The sequence below is a fragment of the Triturus cristatus genome, chromosome 5_1 (genome assembly GCF_964204655.1).
Source record: "Triturus cristatus chromosome 5_1, aTriCri1.1, whole genome shotgun sequence".
In the NCBI taxonomy this organism is placed as follows: domain Eukaryota; kingdom Metazoa; phylum Chordata; class Amphibia; order Caudata; family Salamandridae; genus Triturus; species Triturus cristatus.
Genome location: NC_140587.1, coordinates 162,072,240 through 162,093,015, shown reverse-complemented (window position 1 = coordinate 162,093,015; position 20,776 = coordinate 162,072,240). Strand labels below are relative to the sequence as shown.

Below are 20,776 nucleotides of genomic sequence, written 5' to 3'. Positions count from 1 at the left end.
TGCCTCAATATCGTATCCTACGCCGATGACACCGAGCTCATCCTCTCCCTCACCAAAGACCCCACCACCAACAGCTGCCTAAAACTCAACGCCGAGAAAACAGATGTCCTCCTCCTTGGAACAACCCCGTTAGCATGGGACAACACCTGGTGGTACTGTTATGGTGATGGAATGCACACCATTATTCATAAATTTTCTATGTTTGTCCAATACTTCTCCAAGAATGCGTGCTTACTGGTTAAGTGACATGCCCACATGTCACCTCAATAAACAACAACTTAATGTAGGGCGTCATCTCGCCCCAAACCAATAGCACAGTGAAGTTACGCCATTGCAGCGCTATTTATATTTTCCTCCTTATTACTCAATGTATTCCATTTAGTCCTTCTTTTTGTCTTTTTTGCTTTTACTCTTCCACACGCGGAATAAGATGCTATTTTGAAAGTTTGCCATGCTTGAATTGTGCCCCTCTGGGCCTCTTACAGGAACACAAAGTGATGCAAAAACCGTCGTAGGCAGCGTTTATTAAAATACCCAATGCATTTCAGGCTACAGGAGCCCTTCGTCAGGGGTGACTGCAAATGATAATAAAACATTTAACCATTACCATGTGATTCATTATTATACAAGATGCTTAATCACTCATCATAGTACAATGCCAAAATTACCCAAAACATGTTTTTTACAAACCACTCATATTTCCACAATGTGAGCCCCTCTACAAACAGTTTTAATGCTAATCTGCCAATCTCTACTAACTAACCATTCTTACTACTAAACCGTTCCACATCCATTACCACTAACAGCTTCTCTTCCTTTAAAATACTCATCCACACCTTTCCCTATACTGATGTTAACCTCTTCCATCTACCTCATTCACCCCACAACACCTGGTGGCCCACCGCCCTCGGAAGCCCACCTACCCCCTCACACCACGCAAAGAACCTCAGCATCGTACTCGACTCATCACTCACCATGAACCGACAGGTCAACACCGTCACCTCCAGCTGTTTCAACACCCTCCAAAAGACCTTCAAATGGATCCACCCCGAATCAAGGAAAACAGTCACCCACACACTCATCATCAGCAAACTCGACTATTGCAATGCACTCTACGCCGGCATCAACAAGTCCCTAGTCCGCAAACTGCAAACAATACAGAACACCGGAGCCAGACTCGTCCTCGGCATCCCCCGGCACGAACACATCAGCCAACACTGGCGGCGACTCCACTGGCTCCCAGTGGAGAAGAAAGTCGCCTTCACTATCCTCACTCACGCCTACAAAGGCCTGCACAACAACAGACCCAAATACCTCAACAACGATTAAACTTCCACGTAACCAAAAGAAACTTGCGATCATCCAACCTTGCACTGGCTGAGACTCCGCGAATACACAGAGCCAGATCAAGAAGAAGCTCACTCTCCCACATTGCAGCCAAGACCTGGAACGAGTTACCGGCAGACATCAGACGCGCCCCCTCCCTGAACACTTTCAAGTAGACCCTCAAGACCTAGCTCTTCGGCTGAACGGAGGGGCGTACCCCCTCCCACCTCCCCACCAGCACCTTGAGACCCTCACGGGTGAGTAGCGCTCTTACAATTCCATGATTGATTGATTGACTGTGTTCACTCCAAAATATCTTTTAATTCGCATCGGTGTGAGGTACGCCGTATGGAGGACATAATAGTTCATCCGTTTGAACCTCGCATTTCTACATACTTTTGTTGTCCTTTCTACTATGGCCTCTCAGTCTGTCTCACAGATCGGTCTTCCCAAGTCCTGCTACCCCTGCAACCTTGGTCGCTCCAGGGGTTTCTGCACATCATGGCGAATCGCCCTATAAAGGCAAGAAACCGTTTTTATCCTTCCTACCAAGAGTGCTACATATCTACAGCCCTCTAATGCTCTGGGTTCTGTGGTGCCCATGCCCCAGTGCTTCCGGATGCTCAACGTGACAGCTCTGTGCATAAGAAAGTGGCTGTTATGTTTCATATCGGTACTCTAATCTAGGTCCAGGGAACATCGTACCCTTTTCCCTACATCATCGCCCCTTCATTTCACATGAACGAGCCTTTTAGGGACATATCGCCTTAGAAGGACAAAACACCTAATAAGGACAGAACGCCTTAAAGGGACAGAACACCTTATAAGGATTGAACGCCTTTTATGGACTAAATCTTTCACCTAGTTCCATGCATGGGGAGGGTTTTTCACAATCAATACTGCTAAGACCTCATCCTTAGCACATATGAATAATTTATGAGAACCCTACCCAGGGGGTATACTTCACCTTCCTCTATCTATGCACAAGGTTTAATCCCATACATCATCCTCATACTAAACAAAGGCTAACACACGCACAAGGGGCATCGGGACTCTGTATAAATACAGCACCTCTTGCTATCAGTAGTTAGGAGGAAGCCAAGACTTCAAGGCCGACCCACTGACCAGAGACGCCGAGGCTCCTGCATGCAGTCGCTCCAGCTGTCAGTGGTCTAACCATCCCTTATGGGGTATCCAACTCGAGACCAGGACAAGGTCCCACACTCTCATTATTCAGGTAATAGGGTTCGACTAAATCCTAGCGGGATTCTTGGCTCTTAGGCTTATTAGCTCTTCCACACCTATTCACATGCTAGGTACACTTAGGTACATCTAGACAGCCATCTTAGGAGTATGCGCTTTATTTTATAAATGCATTTTACATTCATGTATATGTTCATGACTATTGCAAAATGGTAGAACTGTACTATTCCTTGTTATTCACTGTACTGCTGATCCTATATCTGTGCTACTGTGTAACAGTTGTAGCAGTGCATATATTTTACACGAGAAGAACAACAGTGCAATAAATTCTTATTGTAAACACGCTCAACTGTTTCTTCTGTGTATCTCTCTGAGACCAAATGAGCAAACACAAGTGACTGGGGTGAAAAGTAGTATATTGTTTCCACGAGTCTGAGGAATCAGGGTTTGTTATGTTCTGAGGTTGCCAAAAACGAATCTCTCTGATAAAAGGATATTCTAGTGGCACTGTGAGCTAGCTAATGCAAACAAGGCTAACATACGCAGTGGGGGTGCTCAGAGTCAGTCTGCCACCCGACCGACAGTGTATGTTATCCAAAAGCGCAGGTCCTGCAGGGGTACTATAGGAACTACACTATATGGCCTCCTGCAGGTCATATTCAGCCTGTAACTCTTCGAAAGGGAGCTTCTCGGAGTCCTAGTAGAGATCTCCCACCATCAGTCCTGCCTCCTCTCAAGCTTCGAGTCCCGCACGGTGCCCCCCTTGGAACGTGTCGAAGCAGGCCCGGAGAATAGGGCACTCTGCTACCCACTCGCCTCCGGTACCTTGCCCAGCATCTCGTCTATTGGTGGGGGTCTATTAGGCTCCAAAGGGAATAACTGATTTCTGTCTGTTGACCTTGAGGCCAGATAATCTATCAAATTGCTCCAACATGGCCTGCTCCCCTTCCAGATCTGCAGTCGTATCTCAGAGGAATAGTAGTAGGTCATCCGCATATAGGGCTTTGCGATGGTGTGTCTCTCGGATCATCTGGCCTCTGTAATCCTGCCTCTTTCTCGCTCGGCAAGTTAGTGGCTCCACAGCAAGAGCAAATCGCAGCAGGGACAGTGGGCATCACTGCCTCGTCCCTTGTTCCACCGCATGTTTGGAAGAAATAGTCTTCCCCGTACACACTCTGGCCGTTGAGTTTGTGTAGAGCAGTTACCCATGTTACAAACCCCCCCAGGCCCATCACAGTCATCACTTTGTATAGGAAGTGCCATTCAAGACTATCAAAGGCCTTCTCAACGTCTACAGCATAGACCACTGCTTCAGGCTTATTATAGTCCTCTGCGTCCATAATAGTTAAGTGTCTTAGTTTGTTTATAGCAGTGTTCCGCACTGGTATAAATCCGGCCTGGTCGGAGTGGACCAACGTCGACATGTGCGGTAACAGCCGGGTTGCCAGTATTTAACTTAAGATCTTGTAATCCATGGTTAGCCGGTTTCCCCGACAACAGCACCAGAACTATGAGGGCTTCTCTAGTGCTTTCCAGCAGTATCCCTGTGTCCCGGGCTTCAGCATACAACTTGACCAAGCCAGGGGCCAATTCTTCCACATATGTGGTATACAATTCTTCCGGCAACCAGTCTGTGCCTGGTGTTTTATTGCAAGCCATATGTTTAATGGCCACTCGCACCTCCTGTAGTGTAATGTCTCCTCCCAACTCTTTGGTCTCTTCAGGAACTAAGCGTCTCATCCACAATCCGTCCAAATATTCTCAGGTCTCCACTCTATTGCACTGCGCCGAACTCTTATATAGCCCAGCATAGTACCCAGCGAAGATATAATTAATCTTCTCCTGCGCGTATTGTCTGTTGCCCTCCCCATCGTCCAGCTCTACTATTGGTGAACCCTTGTCTTTAGGGTTTGCGAGCCACGCTAGCAGGGACCCCAATTTATCCCTATCTGCCTGTGGTCGTTCTAGGTAGCGCTGATAGTCATAGCACCTGAGCCTTTCCGTCTGCCTCGCCACCTCCTCTTTAGCCTCCAGCTCCATTTCCTGGAGCTCCGGGTGTCCTAGGTGTCTGTGCTCCAACCCTCTGAGAGTCTTGTCTGCCTCCTCAACTTCCCTGAGGAGTGTACGCCTGACTCCTGTAGCTTCTGCTATACAATGACCTCTCAATATCACCTTAAAGGTGTCCCACGTTACCTGTGAGGAAGAGGCTGTCCCTTCATCCTCAGTGAAGTATTGAGTTATTCTGTCCCCAATCCCTTCTCGAAATACTTTGATTTCTAGGGTGTCTGGGCGGAGTCTCCAGGTGGGAATCACAGGTCTAGAGCGCGCCCAATTAAAACTTATTAGCTATGGATTGTGGTCTGAGATTGTACGTGACAAATATTATGCAGTGCGTACTAAGCTCTGTACATACGCCGTGCATAGCAGTGTGTCTACTCTTGTGTGTAGCTCGTGTACTGCCGAGTAGTAAGAGTAATCCCTGCCACTTGGGTAAAGGGTTCTCCATTAGTCCAGCAATCCCCATCCTTGTCGCAAGTTATTAAATGCCTCTGATGCATGCACTGTCAGGGAATCCCATAGTGAGAGATGGGACCTATCCAGAAGGATGTCACCCACGCTGGTAAAGTCTCCCCCACGATCGTTGTGCCAGTCAGGTATGGAGCCAGGAGATGGTTTTGTTGGTTAAATAAAGCAGATTGGTCAGTGTTGGGGGCATATCACTCACTATGCTCGTCGCGACCCTCCAGCCGTCCTCGTATGGCCACGAAGCAGCCCTCTGGGTCTACTAGGGAGTCTATGAGTTGGAAGGGGACCCCTGCCTGGATCCATATCATAGCCCCTCGCACATAAGCAGAGTATTTGGTAAGTTAGTCTTGTCCCCTCCAGCGTCTTTGCCTCGCTATCCCTCTTTTTGCGTGAGGTGCGTTTCTTGAAGCAGGGATATTTTGACGCCCCATCTTCGGAGGTAGGAAAATACCTTGTATCTCTTGGCCATTGTATGCATCCCTCTAATTTTCCAAGTCATGTATTTGTATGGTTGTGTGGCTGTCATTAGGTGTCATATTAAGAAGGGGGGGTAGGCATCCCTGTCATTCCCCCTACCTCTGTCACCTCAACCGGCTTGGGCTCTCTGTTCTGCAGCAGGTTCTGTAAGCGGTGCAACTCAAGTCCTTCCCTTTGTATGAACTGTAAACAATTCCCCCAACTCCCACTCCCCAGGACAAGTAGGTAAACCCCTCCCATCCAAACTGCTAACTTAGCTCCTGCAAGGGGTTGCTTGAAGATTGTGTAGTCCGAGGGGGGGGGGGATCTGCTCCGTCAGTCCTTATGGCCGCCACCCAGCTCGCTCATATCAGAAAGTCCTTGCCAAGCTGCCCCCATAGCAACCCCAGTGCCTTGTCTCTGGGGCAACTGCATCAAATGTCCCCCAGAGTCTCTTCTCGGCTACCGCATCCGTTTATCCCTCAAATAACGTCATCAGTAGTCTGTGGTGTCGCCTCTGGGAGTACTGTGCTCTGGGCCTCAGACTCGCAGGAGCCCTGTTCGGAGTCAGTCTCCATCATTGCATCGCCGTCTTCGGATTGCGCTTTTCCCCCCCTCTCCTTCCCGCTTATCAATGCTACCACCGCCATCACCTTTTATCTTTCTATTCGGGCCTCTTCCTGCGTGGGGCCAATGCGTCTCTCTTAGTTCTGCTTGGGCGGGGTCTGTTTGTTTGTCTTCTTGACTAGGGTGCCTCGTGGGCCGGTCCTGTTCCCTCTCGTGCCTCCAGCCATTCCCAGGTCTCTTGTGGGGTTCGGAAGAACTCCGCTCCATCTGGCATGGTCACTCTGAATTGGGCCCGATAGAGCATTATATATTTATAGTTCAGCTGGCGGAGTTTTTGCTTTACGCTCTGGAAGGAGCCTCTTTGCCTCTGTACCTCTCTCTCTCGAGAAATCCGGAAAGAGTCTTACTGATGCATTATTCACCTTGATATCCCCCTTTTGCTGCGCCTAGGCTAATATATGGTTCCTGTCTTTGTAGTGCAGCAGCTTTGCTATCACTACTCGTGGAGGGGCTCCGGTTATAGGCGGTCTCACCAGTACTCACTGGGCTCTCTCCAATAAAAAGAACTCTGATAGCCTTCCGGCGCTACCTCTGTGCGCATTCAGTTAGTCTAACATGTTGGCGCCATCTACTTTCTCAGGTAGTCCCCTATTCTAATGTTATTTCTGCGAGACCTCTTTTCGGTGACCTCCGCTCGCAATTCAAGTGTCTGCACTTTTGTTTCGAGGGTAGCCAACTGTTTTTTCATAGCTGCTATTGCTGGAGAGGCTTGTGCCAGCCGGCGCTCGTTTGATGACACTCTTTCTGTCAGTCTGTGGTCTTCTGTGAGTATGCCCAGATCCACACCTATGGAGTCTATCTTGGCCTCTAACCGGTCACTGGAGGAAGTTATGGCCTGTAGTAGGATCCTTGTACTCCTCTATCGTTCTTTCAGTGGAGGCTCCATCTTTGTTCCGCTTCTTTGGGACTTTCCCCATCTTTCCCTCAAGATATGCATTATTCTTTATGCCCCTGTTAGTTTGTGCCTTTTGACCAGGGTTCTCCACTGTTCGAAGGATATGCGCTATTAACTATTGCAGGCTGCCAGCCCTATTTGCCTGCTCAGAAGTTTGCTGTGTCGTGCCTGGGTGACGTATGTCACTATTTGCGCAGTTCACGGCTTAATCTGTATGGGCAGTGCCTCTCAAGGCTCCTGGGCCTGCCAGCGCTTTACTCTGCGTGCAGCAGAGTCCTACAGCGCCACCTGACTGCTCCGGTTTTGGGGGTGTATCGTCAAGTATCTCAGAGGTATCCCTTCTCTTTGGTGCGGTTTCCTATCTTGTGGGCTACATCGCCTCAGGCCTGCTCCGCTGATGCTCTTTCTTCACCCCAGCCAGGCTGTCTCATCTCCTGGGGATGCGTCAGCACAGCGCCTCGCTTCTCTCTTGCACCGGTCTCGCTTCTCCAATCTATGCGCCTCTCGGCCTCACCTTTATGGCAGCACCAGCCGGGGAGGGGGGCGGGGTCTCATGCTCTAATTCCGGTGGGCTGGGCCCCTTCCAGAGTCTCATTCTGTTCGAGGGTCGCACTCACAGTCTGCCCCGTCAGCGGCACCCTCTTCTCCGCTGGAGTCACAGCTGCTCTGTCCCTCTGCATTGGGGCTCCTCTTCTTGCCGTGTTTCCCACTTCTCAGGCCCCGCAGTGCTCAGGTCAGATATCTTGATTATGGTCAGTCCTCTGTCTGGGTCCATGGGTTCTGGGCCAGCCTGGGCCTCGCCTGCCGTCGCTCACGCTATCCGTTCTGTGCAGGACAGGCCTACCTCAGCTCAGGAACGTGGCTGATGGGACGCCTGTCATTTCTCCATGGATGTGCCTGCTCCCCTGTTGCAGTTCCTCTGTGCAACTCTCTTCAGTAGCTCCGTCGTATGTCGGGGGGGGGGGGAGTCCCGCCTCTCTGCTGCGTTACGAGCCCACCTCAGGTCCGCCGTCCCAGGCGAATCGTTTTCGTCCTGTGGGGGCTCCACTTGCAGCCTGGGTGCCGGCCGTCTCCTGGTGTGCTGCTTGCCTGACACAGGGCTATCGCCTCTCGGCGTTTTAGGAGTGCAGCCTGGAATATGGCCGTCTCTTTGTCCTACTCCGGTCAGCCATTTGAGTGCTAGGGATTCCTCACTATCTTTCGCCTCTCCTCCAGCATTGCCAAGCGGTAGCTGTTGTACCGCTGTAGGGGGGGTCGCCATCAGCGTGTGGGACTCTATTCATAGCTGCCTCCATTCCGGCCAGCAGCTCTATGAGCCGCTTGACCCTCGGCTCTGTAAGGCTGCCCGGGGTGGGGGTTGCGCAGCGGCCCGCCCCCTTGAGGGCGGCCGCCTTAGTGCCACAGGAAGGCACAGGGGTGGGAGGTCGTGTCCCTGGGCTTGACCTAGGGAGACCCCAGTCAGGTAGCTGCTTCCGGCGGGGAGGAGCCAAGGGGGGGGTACATATTCGGTCCCCGCCCCCTCCTCGCCCTCTTGTCCGCTCGTTTGCCTTGGCTGCTGGTTCCGCGTCGGTCGTGTTCTCTTGGAGAGATAGAGTCACACTTCGATCGATCGCTCGCCTGGTACGATCGTCTGCGGCCCAGAACGTCCGCTTGTCGCGGTGAGTCTGCTTGAGGTGGGCGATATAAAAAATGTGTACGTTGAAAGCCGGCAGTTAGACGTGTCCCGGTCGGCGGCTTCCCTCAGCCTTGGTTATTTGCCCTGGAAGGGGCTCTCATTGGGCCTGAAGGCCCTGGGGACGGGATGTGGTCCGGCGGCAAGACTGCAGACCTTGGGTTCGAGCCTTGTGGTCGCGTCCACAGCCTGTGATCTGGGCAAATCACTTAATCACCTAATGGCCGAGTTCGCGCTATATAATTATGCAACACCGGGGTTGTAGCGTTACTGGGTTAGCCCGGATCAGGTCTCAGTTATCCCGGTAAGTGTTGGTGATTGATTGGAAGCGAGAGTCTCTGTGGAGCGGCGGGTGATCTTGGTGCCATAGCGTGGCCGGGAGGGCCCGGATCGGTGCTTTTATTAAGGCATTCGTGGCTGCGGGGCTGTAGCTCAAGGTTAGAGCGCATGCGGTGCATGCCTGTGGCCCCAGGTTCGCTTCTCCGGTATCTCCGCTTCTGTCACAGTGCTGCCGACCTCGGAGCAGGGGACCAGGGTGCGAGAGTCGGAATTGTCCTTTTGAGAGCACGGGTGTCATTATGCCAGGGGGTGTAGCCCAGTGGTAGAGCGCAGGGATTGCGTGGAGGAGGCCCCGGAAGGGCTGGATTTAGGACGGTGCGACCGTGGTGCTATCTTCTTGTGGGCGCCGGGTTTGGGTGTTTATTAGGCTTTTGAAGCACCGGATGCTGCGTTTCTTTCAGATCTCACATGTGGGTCAAGTTACTCGTGTGATTAATTTCCTCCTGGAGAGATCAGCATTTTGTAGAGTTGAGGCTTAGACTAACGGGAAGTTAGTGCAGAGTGTAGGTGTTCCTGCTGCTAAGAACGTGTGCCAAGTAGATTACAGAGTGCGTTTGATGTAAATAGGTCAGCAGGTTACTGTTTTCAAAGGAGGCACACCTTTTTACTCACAAGTTACAACTTAAAGTACGTTATTCAATAACTGCATGCACACCGCCATTAAGCATACATTACGAGAACATTGTTTACTTTGCAAAAAGGGCTAATTTTGGGAGGCGGGAGCTTGCATAGCGCGCGTTTGACCCGAATCGGGCAGCATAGCGCTTTCTTGCACCAGTTGCCTCACATCCTGGCATGTACGGATAGTGTTGGATGAAAGGAGAGAAGGTTAGCACTTCCCTTGACAAGGATGGAAGGGGTGTCCTAGTGGCCTTTACAACACATGCACGGTTAAGGCACCGTTACTTACTTACTGGCGTCTAAACCATGTCAGGCATGATGCGCGTTTTAGTAATACAGTGCAGCACCGCATGATTAAGAAGGGAAGTTAGCGCAATTGGTTTGTCGAGGAGAGGATGTGGACCGTCGGCTACGCTGCGGCGAGGTCGCGTACACGTGAGAAGTCCCTGGGTGTGGAATGCGGGTGGCTTTGATCTGGGGAGTCCAGGTTCGGGCCTCAGCGTGGGCATTGTAGGGAGAGGCGGTGTGGCCTCAGGCACGCGCGCGCTGTCGCAGGCGGGTCTTTGTTTTCCCCGCGCGTGAATGTGGATGTAAGGCGGTGCCATGTGGGGCCCCCCCCCTTTACCGTGGGGCCAAGTTCTCGCTATATATATATATAATGTGCACACCGGAGCAGAGTATCAGCCATGGGAGGTGAGGGGCATTTATCTGATAGTGCTATGTGGGCACGGTGTCATGTATGGCAGAGTATGCACTATGTAGGCTTGCGTCATTTTGGTGTGTCCCCTTGCGGCGGAGCGGGTGCTATGTGTAGCGCGCGGATGCCGATTGGACTTGGGCGGGCTAGCGCGATGTCATAATAACCTCAAGGGAAGAAGGCCAAGAGTGTGGGTGCTCTTTGCCTGGTTAGTTCTAGCTCAAGTTCGTGCTGTATAGGCCCCGGATTGGGATATTGCAGTTTTGGGTGTTTCTGGGATCGCTTGATTGGACCCCGGCAGAGCCTCCTTGTTGGGTTTTAGTATGTAGTTACGGGCCCGTGTTCGGCGCTCCAGTGCCTTCGGGTCGAGCCTCGCTTTTGTCTGTATCTCCCGTGCCTGAATGTGCAATGGAAACACGGTGCTCGTGTAAGCGCTCCTTTTCCGGCAGGTAGAGTCGCACTATAATTTTTATCTCCTCAGTAGTGGCGACACGGAGAGGTATGCATGCGCACGGGGGGCACGTGGGCTATGCTGTGGCATCTGCAGGTTACGGGCTTTAATCCATTGTGCGGCCCCCAGCTTTCCATCCGGCAGCCGTGGCTAAAAAGAACAGTACTGCTCAGTGGGCGCATGTTTCGCATGTATGAGGCCCCAGGCTGGCAATGGCACCATGTTTTTGAGCCTCGGGGTCGCTTACGCACAATTGGATTGCGTGCATGTCGCTTACACTCCCGTCCCTGAAGGTGGAGACGCGCTATATTGTGTTTAAGTAGTTTTACACAATGAGAGGTGGTGATTGCTCGGGGATATGCTTTGGTGACATATCACATTCCTTGGGTGACATATATGATTGTGGGAGTTGCAGGCTGGGCCTGGCCTGACTACGTGTTGGTGTTTTTCTGCTGCATTACATCCTGTGGAGAAGTCAATCCCGGTAGGCATGCATCCTCACTCCCTAGTCATTGCCTCAGCTAGTTAGGGAGCCCTGCAGACCAGTTGTTTTTACTTTTATTCCATACTTGAAGCTGGCGCAGGGCGCACCTGGCTCTGTTGGTGTCTTTCATGGAGAATTGGCGTTTTACTGGTGTGGAGGGACAGCCCAGCTGTCGTATTCGCAGGCAGGCTGACATGAGGGTAGAATAGCTCTCGGTGGGCCTTGCAATTGAGCTAGGAGGGGTACTTATTTCACTATATGCAATCATAAGCACTGAGCAGCCAATAGATGGGCTTGGTGTAAGTAGTGCTCCTCGCTTTGTATATATAGAGATGCGAGGATATGTGCGCAGTATGTCAGGTTCCGGGAAATCAGGTTTATCGTGTCATCGCCTTTGCGCTCACATACACAGACATTTGTATGTTTTAAATGTATTTTGTCATAGTGTTTGGTGACCCTGCCTCACCATGCCTGAACCGAGGCATTTTCCAAACGATATGCCTGCTTGCCGCAATTATGACTCATTGATCTTATGCAACAAAGAGGCATGGCCAAGCCAGTACTATTAGCTTTGGTATGTTCAGCGTCACAGGAGTACAGATCGGGCCGCCAAGATGGAGAGCTGGGGAGATGAGTTACCCTGTCGGCTAGGGCGCTGGGCCTTGGACATGGGGAACTGGGTGGGCGTCTCGGCAATGACGCTAAAACATCCTGTGATTCTGGGCAAATCGCTTAATCTCCCTTGTGTGTGGGCACAGCTGGGATCTGCGTAGGTCAACCATAGTGGGGTATGTCGCAGGTCCTCTCCTGCCCAGGTCTCATAGAAGGGCAAGTTACTTGGGCATGCTCCTTGCTGTAGTTCAGCACACGAATCTATGCATGTGTAGGTAAGGGCAGGTTTTATCCCAAGGAGGGCAAATTACATACATCCTCCAGTACTCCTAGATACAGGCAGGCCCAGTTCCACCTCTTCCTGTGGGAGGCTAGCAACTCCGGGGGATACTAAGCACACCGGGGCATAGTTTGTTCAGCACCAAGGGCCACTGTAGGTCAGCAGGTAAGGACTTGGGATAGGACTCAGCAAGTAAGTAGGATGGGCGGGGTAGGGGTCAACCCACTGGGGGTGCAGTGACTGCAATTTTGGCCACATCACGATCCTTCCATCAATACTTCTTGCCTCATGCATGAGTTTTTCATATCAGCCTGGAATCACAGCAGTTATTTTGCAGGCAAACTCTGAGGCGGTAGCACGCATTATGGTCATGTTAGGTAGCCGGTCTACGGGGATTTATTTACAGGTCTCAGGTATGAAACTGGCACATTTCTTAGGTGTACTTGCACTTGGCAGGGAGATCGCGGTGTAATCCTCAGCTCAAGGATCCTTTCCAAACAAGATAGCCCACCAGGGGATGTGCCTGCTGTTAACCCCATGTATAATGGGCAGTGCATCAGTAGCTAGCTCTGCCTCTCACTCCTGGAGTGTGATAAAAGTAGTAACAGTTACACATTGCAATTCACAGCTTTATTAAATAGCAAGTAATTTTACGATTGTCTGAGGGTGCGATGCACAGTTATCAGTGTAAGGTTTCCACTACCCCGGCACAACGTCACATAGATTGGGCATCTAGGACACATGCTAGATGCTCTGCCGCCACCCTAATGGGAGGTTAACCCACATTGCCAGCTGGTTGACAAGGGTTGCAATGGGTAGTGCCGCCATGCGGCAATGAGTTGAAGGGTAGATAGTACTGGCAGGTCCGGCTCGCCACTTGCAACAGGGAGCTCATAGGAGGGGTCAAGCTAAAGAATCTGGAACGCTCACCGGCTGGCAAATTAGGCCGAGTGGACTTGGAACGCCAGTGTTGAGTGAGTGTTATTGTTTCCTGGTCGTTCTTGGTCTCCTGAGGGTAGGAAGACCTAGCGGCAAGGAACAGCTAGGGTTGTTTTCGTGTGCTTCAGTCATAAAAAAAAAAAAAAAAAAAAAAAAAAAAGGGGCCCTGGCTCACACGGTAGTGGGCAAAGATCACTCACGCCACAGGTGCTGAGGCCTGGCGTTGGGCTCCCAGGTTACTTCGGAGGGGCTAGGCCTTCAGATGCTGAAAGGATGTCCGTTGTTATTTACTCGATTGTTGATCGGTGGGTATTTCCTGGGTCTTCCAGGGGTGTAGAGCATTAGGCGCTTGTCTTTCATCGGGTCGGTTTGATGCGGGATGGTGGTTTTGGGGCAGGTCACAGGCTGCCTCCTCTCGCTGTGTTTGTATTTCTAGGTGTGGTCAGGTCAAGTGACGGAGGAGAGCAATCATCGCGTGGTACAGCTGGACATGAAGGAAGGCCAGGCAAGATTGTAGCGTAGGCAGATAGTGGGACTGATCGGGGACTGGTGTGGGTCTCAATGGCAGGCCGCCATGCAAGGGGACCATGTACCTAGGGCACGTACATCAGGCAGTGACATGTGAACTGGGACCATGTGTACTAGAATATGCAGGAGTGGTTCCCACCACGGTCGGTCAGATGGGAAGTTGTCATCTTGATTCTCACTGGATACCCTCACTCCACCACGCCTATTGTAAGCTGAGGACGCCTGTTGACGCTGTTAGACCTGCTATTAGTTAGTACCGCACTGCTGTGCCTTGGCCCGGTTTGTCTCGCAGCAGGGCCAGTTTGGGGGTACCGGCGAGTTGTTTGCTCCTCGGCTGAAGCGGGCGCTGCTAGAACAGGGCATGATTGATGAGGCCAGGCAGCATGACAAAGGTCTTTTCGGCACTGGCAGAATGGTGCAGGCGGCGAAGTAGTGCCATTACAGAACATGGATTTGTCAACATTCAGCTAGGAAATGATTAGCAGCAGGAAGGTATTAAACCAGGGTGAGCAATTGGTTTTGGTTTCGTGCTCAACAGGAGCAAGGGAATTGCATTCTGTCCCATCAGGGTACGGGGACCGTCTATAGCACCAGATACTGTAATGCTGCCATCTTCGCCCTGGGCTGGGGGGTCAATGTCTTCCAACTTTACAGCCAGACTCTGAGCAGGCAAAGGCATACTTGCGATGGTGCAATGGGCACTCAGCAGTAGAGTTAGATGGGTCATCATACCCCGGTATGAAGCAGTGATGAAACATAGGTTATGGCCTCACACGACCAGGCACTCGAGGGCAGCTGTGGCGGGGGTGTGCCAGTGCCAAGAGGGTGCGGGTTGCCTGTTAGGGCTGCTGGCTTGGAGGGAGCACTACTCTGATCGCCACAAGGGCACGTTTGTTTCATAGAAGGCTGAACTGTTACTTTTATGGCATGGTGCCAGTTGCTTTAGTTATGCGCATGTTTCTTGGCAGTGTCAAACATTCAGAACACAATGCTGGTGGTTAGCCTGTTGTCAGGCTGTTCAGAGGTATTTTAGCTCAGGCATGGCCAAGCATGGGTTATAGGCCGGAGGTCTGCCCTGGGATTCGTGTTAACAGGCAGGTGAAGCAGCAGAACTTGGAGGGGCTTGGGTTTGACCTCTGGGTACTAGGGCAGAGTCTGGTTGCTCACTGAGTAGCACGCCCTTGAGTTTGGCGAAACAGGTACCTTTGCGAGCATCAGTACCGGGTAACTTCGCCCGCCCTACAGCACTGGCTGGCAGCTATGCAGGTTGTGGAAGTGGCCTTCCAACAGGGGCCTATGGTCCATATGATTAAGGGAAGCACCGGGGGAACACTTTAAGCTATAAATCTGTTGGAGACCAATTGGCTTTTCCAGTATTCAAATAGAGAAGCATTTTACACGTTGTTCTCCTCTGTGGTCACTCTGACCTGTCTCTCCCTGGTATACTAGCAGAATTTTGGGAGGGCAAGGCTTTACATTTGGTGGTGACTGATGGAATACGATGGGCATACTCCAACGGAGTGAAAGAGGAAGGAAGGCAGGCTGGGCACTGCCAGGCAGGAGTGTCTTGGCAAAGGGATTGTTATTTAGCCATGCAAAGGCAACTTTGGACCATCGCCTATTTAGGTTTAAGGTCATTTCAGTCAAATCCACGGAGGAGTTTAGAAAGGTTGGGGAAACCTGTCCTGATGGTGCACGCTGGCCGCCGGCCCGGTTGGGCGTAGACTTGTTTTGACTGGACCTGGGAGAAGCCCGGTATCAGTATGCTGTAGGTATGATGGCCTACCAGGAGCCATGCGCAGTTGCGCAGAGCAAAGAGGTCTTGGCTTCATCAGGCATGGTCTTATACACGCCAAGTCCACAGGGTGCCGGGAGGGAGATGGGGTGCACCTCCCTAGTTTAGGCACGGTTCTTTTCCTACTGGACCTAGGGGAAGCTTTGGCTGCAGCAGGCTGTTAGTAATAGGCTACCTTGGCAAGGAGCCCGCTCAGGAGAAGCCATTGAGGTGTCAAGGAGAAAAGTTAATAGCGCCATGTGCAAGTTCACTGAGCTAAGAGGCTTTGGCTCCATCAGGCATGGCCTTCTACACGCCAAATCAACAGGGTGTCTGGAGGGGGATGGGGTGCACCTCTCCACGCTAGGCATGAATTTAATTTTACTGGACCTTGGTGAAGCCTTGGCAGCTGCGGGTTGCGAATAGACTGGACCTACTGGGCCTAGGGGAAGCTTTGGCTGAAGCAGGTTGTAAGGAAATAGGTCTACCTTGGTGGGGGGCCCTGGTAGTGACGGTGGCCACTCCCAAGGCTGTGGAGGAGTTACAGGGCGATCCAGGGTCTGCACATACCAAGGGGTATAGCATGCAGCAGCACCGTGTGGTGCTAAGCCAGGATACCCAGGGATCTTTTAGCGTGTCCACTGGAAGACCTACGGCGCCCCGCTAACCGACAGGCGGTTGTGGGTCTGAGCAACCGGGGGCTGCCATGTATGCTCCGCCCACCCATCACGGGGGGGCGTGGGGAAGCATGTGGACTGGAGGTCCACGGATGGGAGGGGTGGACCCTCCCAACATTTGGTGGTCACCAATTGGCGTTGCCATGGTGACTCTAGGCTTATCAGACGGGCAGGCGGCATGGGGCTGGCCTGCCCTGGGATCGCCCGTAAGATAACCCACCGTGTTTGCATATTTATTATGCTAATAAACCTGCAGCAATATTTCTCCACTTACATTCAGTGTCATGTGTTTTATTATGATTATGTACTGATGTATGCTATGATAACGGTTGCCGATATTGGCACTATGTAAGGCTGCCCGGGGTGGGGGTTGCGCAGCGGCCCGCCCCCTTGAGGGCGGCCGCCTTAGTGCCACAGGAAGGCACAGGGGTGGGAGGTCGTGTCCCTGGGCTTGACCTAGGGAGACCCCAGTCAGGTAGCTGCTTCCGGCGGGGAGGAGCCAAGGGGGGGGTACATATTCGGTCCCCGCCCCCTCCTCGCCCTCTTGTCCGCTCGTTTGCCTTGCCCGCCCATCCGCTTACCCGGCATCAGGAGGGACAAGAAGGGGGGGGAAGGTTTTTCTAACAACTTTCACTTTTGTGTTGCAGGAGGAGTTACAGGGCGATCCAGGGTCTGCACATACCAAGGGGTATAGCATGCAGCAGCACCGTGTGGTGCTAAGCCAGGATACCCAGGGATCTTTTAGCGTGTCCACTGGAAGACCTACGGCGCCCCGCTAACCGACAGGCGGTTGTGGGTCTGAGCAACCGGGGGCTGCCATGTATGCTCCGCCCACCCATCACGGGGGGGCGTGGGGAAGCATGTGGACTGGAGGTCCACGGATGGGAGGGGTGGACCCTCCCAACATTTGGTGGTCACCAATTGGCGTTGCCATGGTGACTCTAGGCTTATCAGACGGGCAGGCGGCATGGGGCTGGCCTGCCCTGGGATCGCCCGTAAGATAACCCACCGTGTTTGCATATTTATTATGCTAATAAACCTGCAGCAATATTTCTCCACTTACATTCAGTGTCATGTGTTTTATTATGATTATGTACTGATGTATGCTATGATAACGGTTGCCGATATTGGCACTATTTGCTCTTTCCTCAGGACGCCGGCATCTTGGGGGTCTCGCGGATGCAGAGCGTCGAATCTAAACTTTGCTTTCTTCCATCCCTCGTTCCGGTGCTTCGTCGTCCCTGTGAATCCTCTTTGTGTCTGGCAGCTTGGGGATCGCTCTCCGGGGCAGAATGTCAGTCGGGATCCATCAGGATCGAGCTGGATGGCAGCCAGCCAATCGGAGCTCTCAAGCTGTGCTGCTCACTCCATCGGAGCCAGGACATGCCTCCTTGAGAATGAATTCATCTGTTACACTGTCTCAACATATATTACACGTGTTATTGCCAGAAGACAACAATTAACAGAACCGGATGATTTTGAAGATTAGAGTTTACAGTACCTTGAACCCGAGGATACTTTGGTACAACTGTTCTTAAGAAATGGACTTTTATACAATGGAGTTTATTGGTATTTTAGGATTTTCTCTTATATATTTATGTACAGTGTAATATCGAGCACAAACAAATGTATGTATGTGGAGCTTTATATGCTAAGTATTTTTAAATTGCTTTTACGGATAAATAATTATCCGAATAAAGATCTTGATGAGGATGAATATGTATTAGTGATGTGGGATTCATATTATTTTTGTGATGTTTTGTGATCACTGCTCACCTGTCCCAATAAAGTGGCCTTTTACTCTCACTCTTCGGTCTTTCTTGCGTGCAGTCCCACCCGAAGATAGAAATAGGTTCTGAGGTTTCTTTTTTCAAAAGACCAATTTAAATCATAAAATAAAGAAAACAGGATAAACATAGACCATCCGTCATAACTGGTAATGGCTGGTGCTGCTTTGGAATGCAGTCTTGTGCCTTGATCTTCAGCAAGGAAATAAAAAAGACATTTCTTCACTCTAAACATTTAGTTAGGAATGGAATAATGTTTTGGATTGAGAGAAAATACTGTATCCAATGCTCAGAAATCCTGGCTGTCCATGAACTTCACTTTTAGTTTTTTTTCTAAATTCTGTTTCTTGTGATTGTCAAGAGGTTTTTGTTTTTCAATTTACGCTTACATATTACAGGTCAAATTAATATGACAGGAGTACATATTCATGGAGCAAGCACACTATGCATTTGTTAATTTAATCGAATAGTCCGTAGGCCTACAGACAATGCTGTCTACGATGCGTCTTGGTGCCTGGATACGCTCACGGGTGAAAAGCAGCGCTCTACAAACCCACCTCCCATTTCATGACACGACTTTGGGCTGAAGAGCCGGTTGCGGCCTGAATCCCTCCCGATTCTGTCCCATCGATTGGCTTGAAATCAGTAACTGAATCGACCAATCTGTGATCAGGATAAACAGGTCCTGGAGCTTCACACCATCCCTAATACCATTAAAGTCGCTCAGTCGCTAAGCTAGCCTTTATGTAAAGGCAACGTCTTAGAGATTCCACGCGAGGCTGTTTGAAACATCTCAGTGACATTTGTGGAGTTCCTAAACACATGAGAATATTAGGCGAACAATAATAATTCACATTACTACACGAGAAGTGTGTGTGCTTAAAGGCCCGGAAGGTTTGGTGTCTATCAGACCATTATCGTTTTCGATTTGTCTCTTTTGATCCGACATACCTGGTAAGAGCGCTCCTGCTACTGGGTCTGAAGAAGTGTTTTTAATGGTTGTCTCAATAAGTTATCCCTTGTGCTTGGAACGGCTTCTCAACAACAGCTACTTTGCCTTAATGCAGCTCTGTACTATGCTTGAAGCACCTTCTCCACTGTACTTAACTCTTTCGATAGCCGCCTCACGTCTGTATCTATATCGGTCCCACACAGTAGCTGCCGTCAGAGCCGGTCACTACTATGGCATTGCCTGCACTTTGAGACTGAGAAATATTTTTACTTTCAGCCAGTGTTTTTATTAATGACCAGGAAACAGCAGCAACCCCAACAGTAACGTTTCTGCAATAAACATGACAAAACCAACATTCACAAAGCCAAAAGGCCGGCAGCCAGCACTGTACCTATTGGCTTTCTCAATGCTTGTTCTCTATTGTTTCTGTAGTCCCCTCTTAAGTGGCCTTTGTACAAGATTTTAAGTCTTGAACAGAGATGGCTGTACCTGTCTTGCCAGCCTCTTGTATTCAAGCAATATACAAGTAAAGAATACATATAGATGGTGAAAATCTTCATTGATTGGTCTATTTTTCTCTCATTTTATATTTTGCTTCTGCTACAGCTTACAACAATGTGGAATCGGTCGGCCCACTCCAGCCTCTCACAACGGCCTCATATGAAGCATTCACACGGTTCTACTGTGGTTGTTCCTTTGAAAATGAAACTTTTATTGGAATCATTCGGGCGTCATGGTTAGGCCGCTGCATGTTTTTTTTATGTTACTTTTTTTATTGCATCCAAAATCCGGAACTCCATTCCTGCCCATATCAGGACTTCCCCCTCCTTTGTAAAATTCAAAAGACAGCTCAAAGACCTCTTCCTCGATCGCTCTCTCCTGTACCGATAGCTCCAGTCCTCAAGCCAAAGCACACCGCAGGGCACTATTAGTGGGACATTAAGTATTCTACCTCCTATGCCTCCACGACCCCGGACTTTATCCCGCGTCACCGCAGGAGGCCGAGTCGAAGTCAACAGGCGCACAATGGGAATACTACCAGACGTCCATGCATTCAGGAACTACCTCGCGCTGAAACTGTCAAAACGCCCTGAGCCAGCTTATATACTTTTGCCAGACTGTATCACTGTAACTTGACAAGCGCTATATAAAACTCCTAAAATAAATCAATGTAAGAACTATTGGCTTTGCCTAGGTTTGTTTTTCCATAGCTGCTAAGTGACACCGTGTCATACGTGACACCTTCAGCCAATGATGATGTATTACCTAATATCACTTTGTGTGCTCTTTTCTTTGAGCCTGTAAAAGGAAACTACATGTCCCATAATGCAATTTGCTGGTAAGTTCTGAATAAAACCCAAGACTTCCCAGCAATGTTAGACAAGGCTTTTTGCAGCTGTGTTCTTGTTTCCGTCATGCACGTTTGCTCGCTCTTCGCCCCTCCTTCCTAAATAAGTAACATTACGCCACAGCGCCAATCGTTTTGTGTCATCTAGGGACGGACTCACTCCTTCCCTCAGTGTTTATGAGGGAAGGAGACCCTTGGGCAACAGGAGTCCGTCTCTGTAGGAGCAGGTTTGTTGTCTCTTCCTCAGCTGCTCCCTGCAGGGCACATACGCTGAGTTTGTGTTTGCAGTTCTAAATGGCGCCAACACGAATGAGCAGCAGTTCCATTACACCGCGCTCCTTCCCCTGGTTACAGCGCTCTCTCACCTGCGCTGCAGACACTCCCTCACTCCCGCCCTGTCCCCGGCAGGACCCGCAGCGCCCCCACATTCCTCCCTCCATCATGGAGACCTGGCATGAAGTAGACCCCGACCCCCTCAAGAGAGGACTGTACCCCCTCCCCCCAGTGATCTCCCCTCATCTGTGAGGGTCTCCCCCCTCTCACTCCCGCCCTGTCACCGGCAGGACCCGCAGCGCCCCCGCA

The 20,776-nt window shown here is 50.8% G+C and overlaps 1 non-coding gene across 1 annotated transcript; it reads left to right on the top strand.

The window, feature by feature from the left end:
- The first annotated feature begins 9,850 nt into the window (after positions 1-9,850).
- Positions 9,851-9,975, top strand: LOC146830514 (U6atac minor spliceosomal RNA). Its single transcript, XR_014961768.1, has one exon. It is a non-coding gene; the product is annotated as a U6atac minor spliceosomal RNA (small nuclear RNA).
- Positions 9,976-20,776: the final 10,801 nt, after the last annotated feature.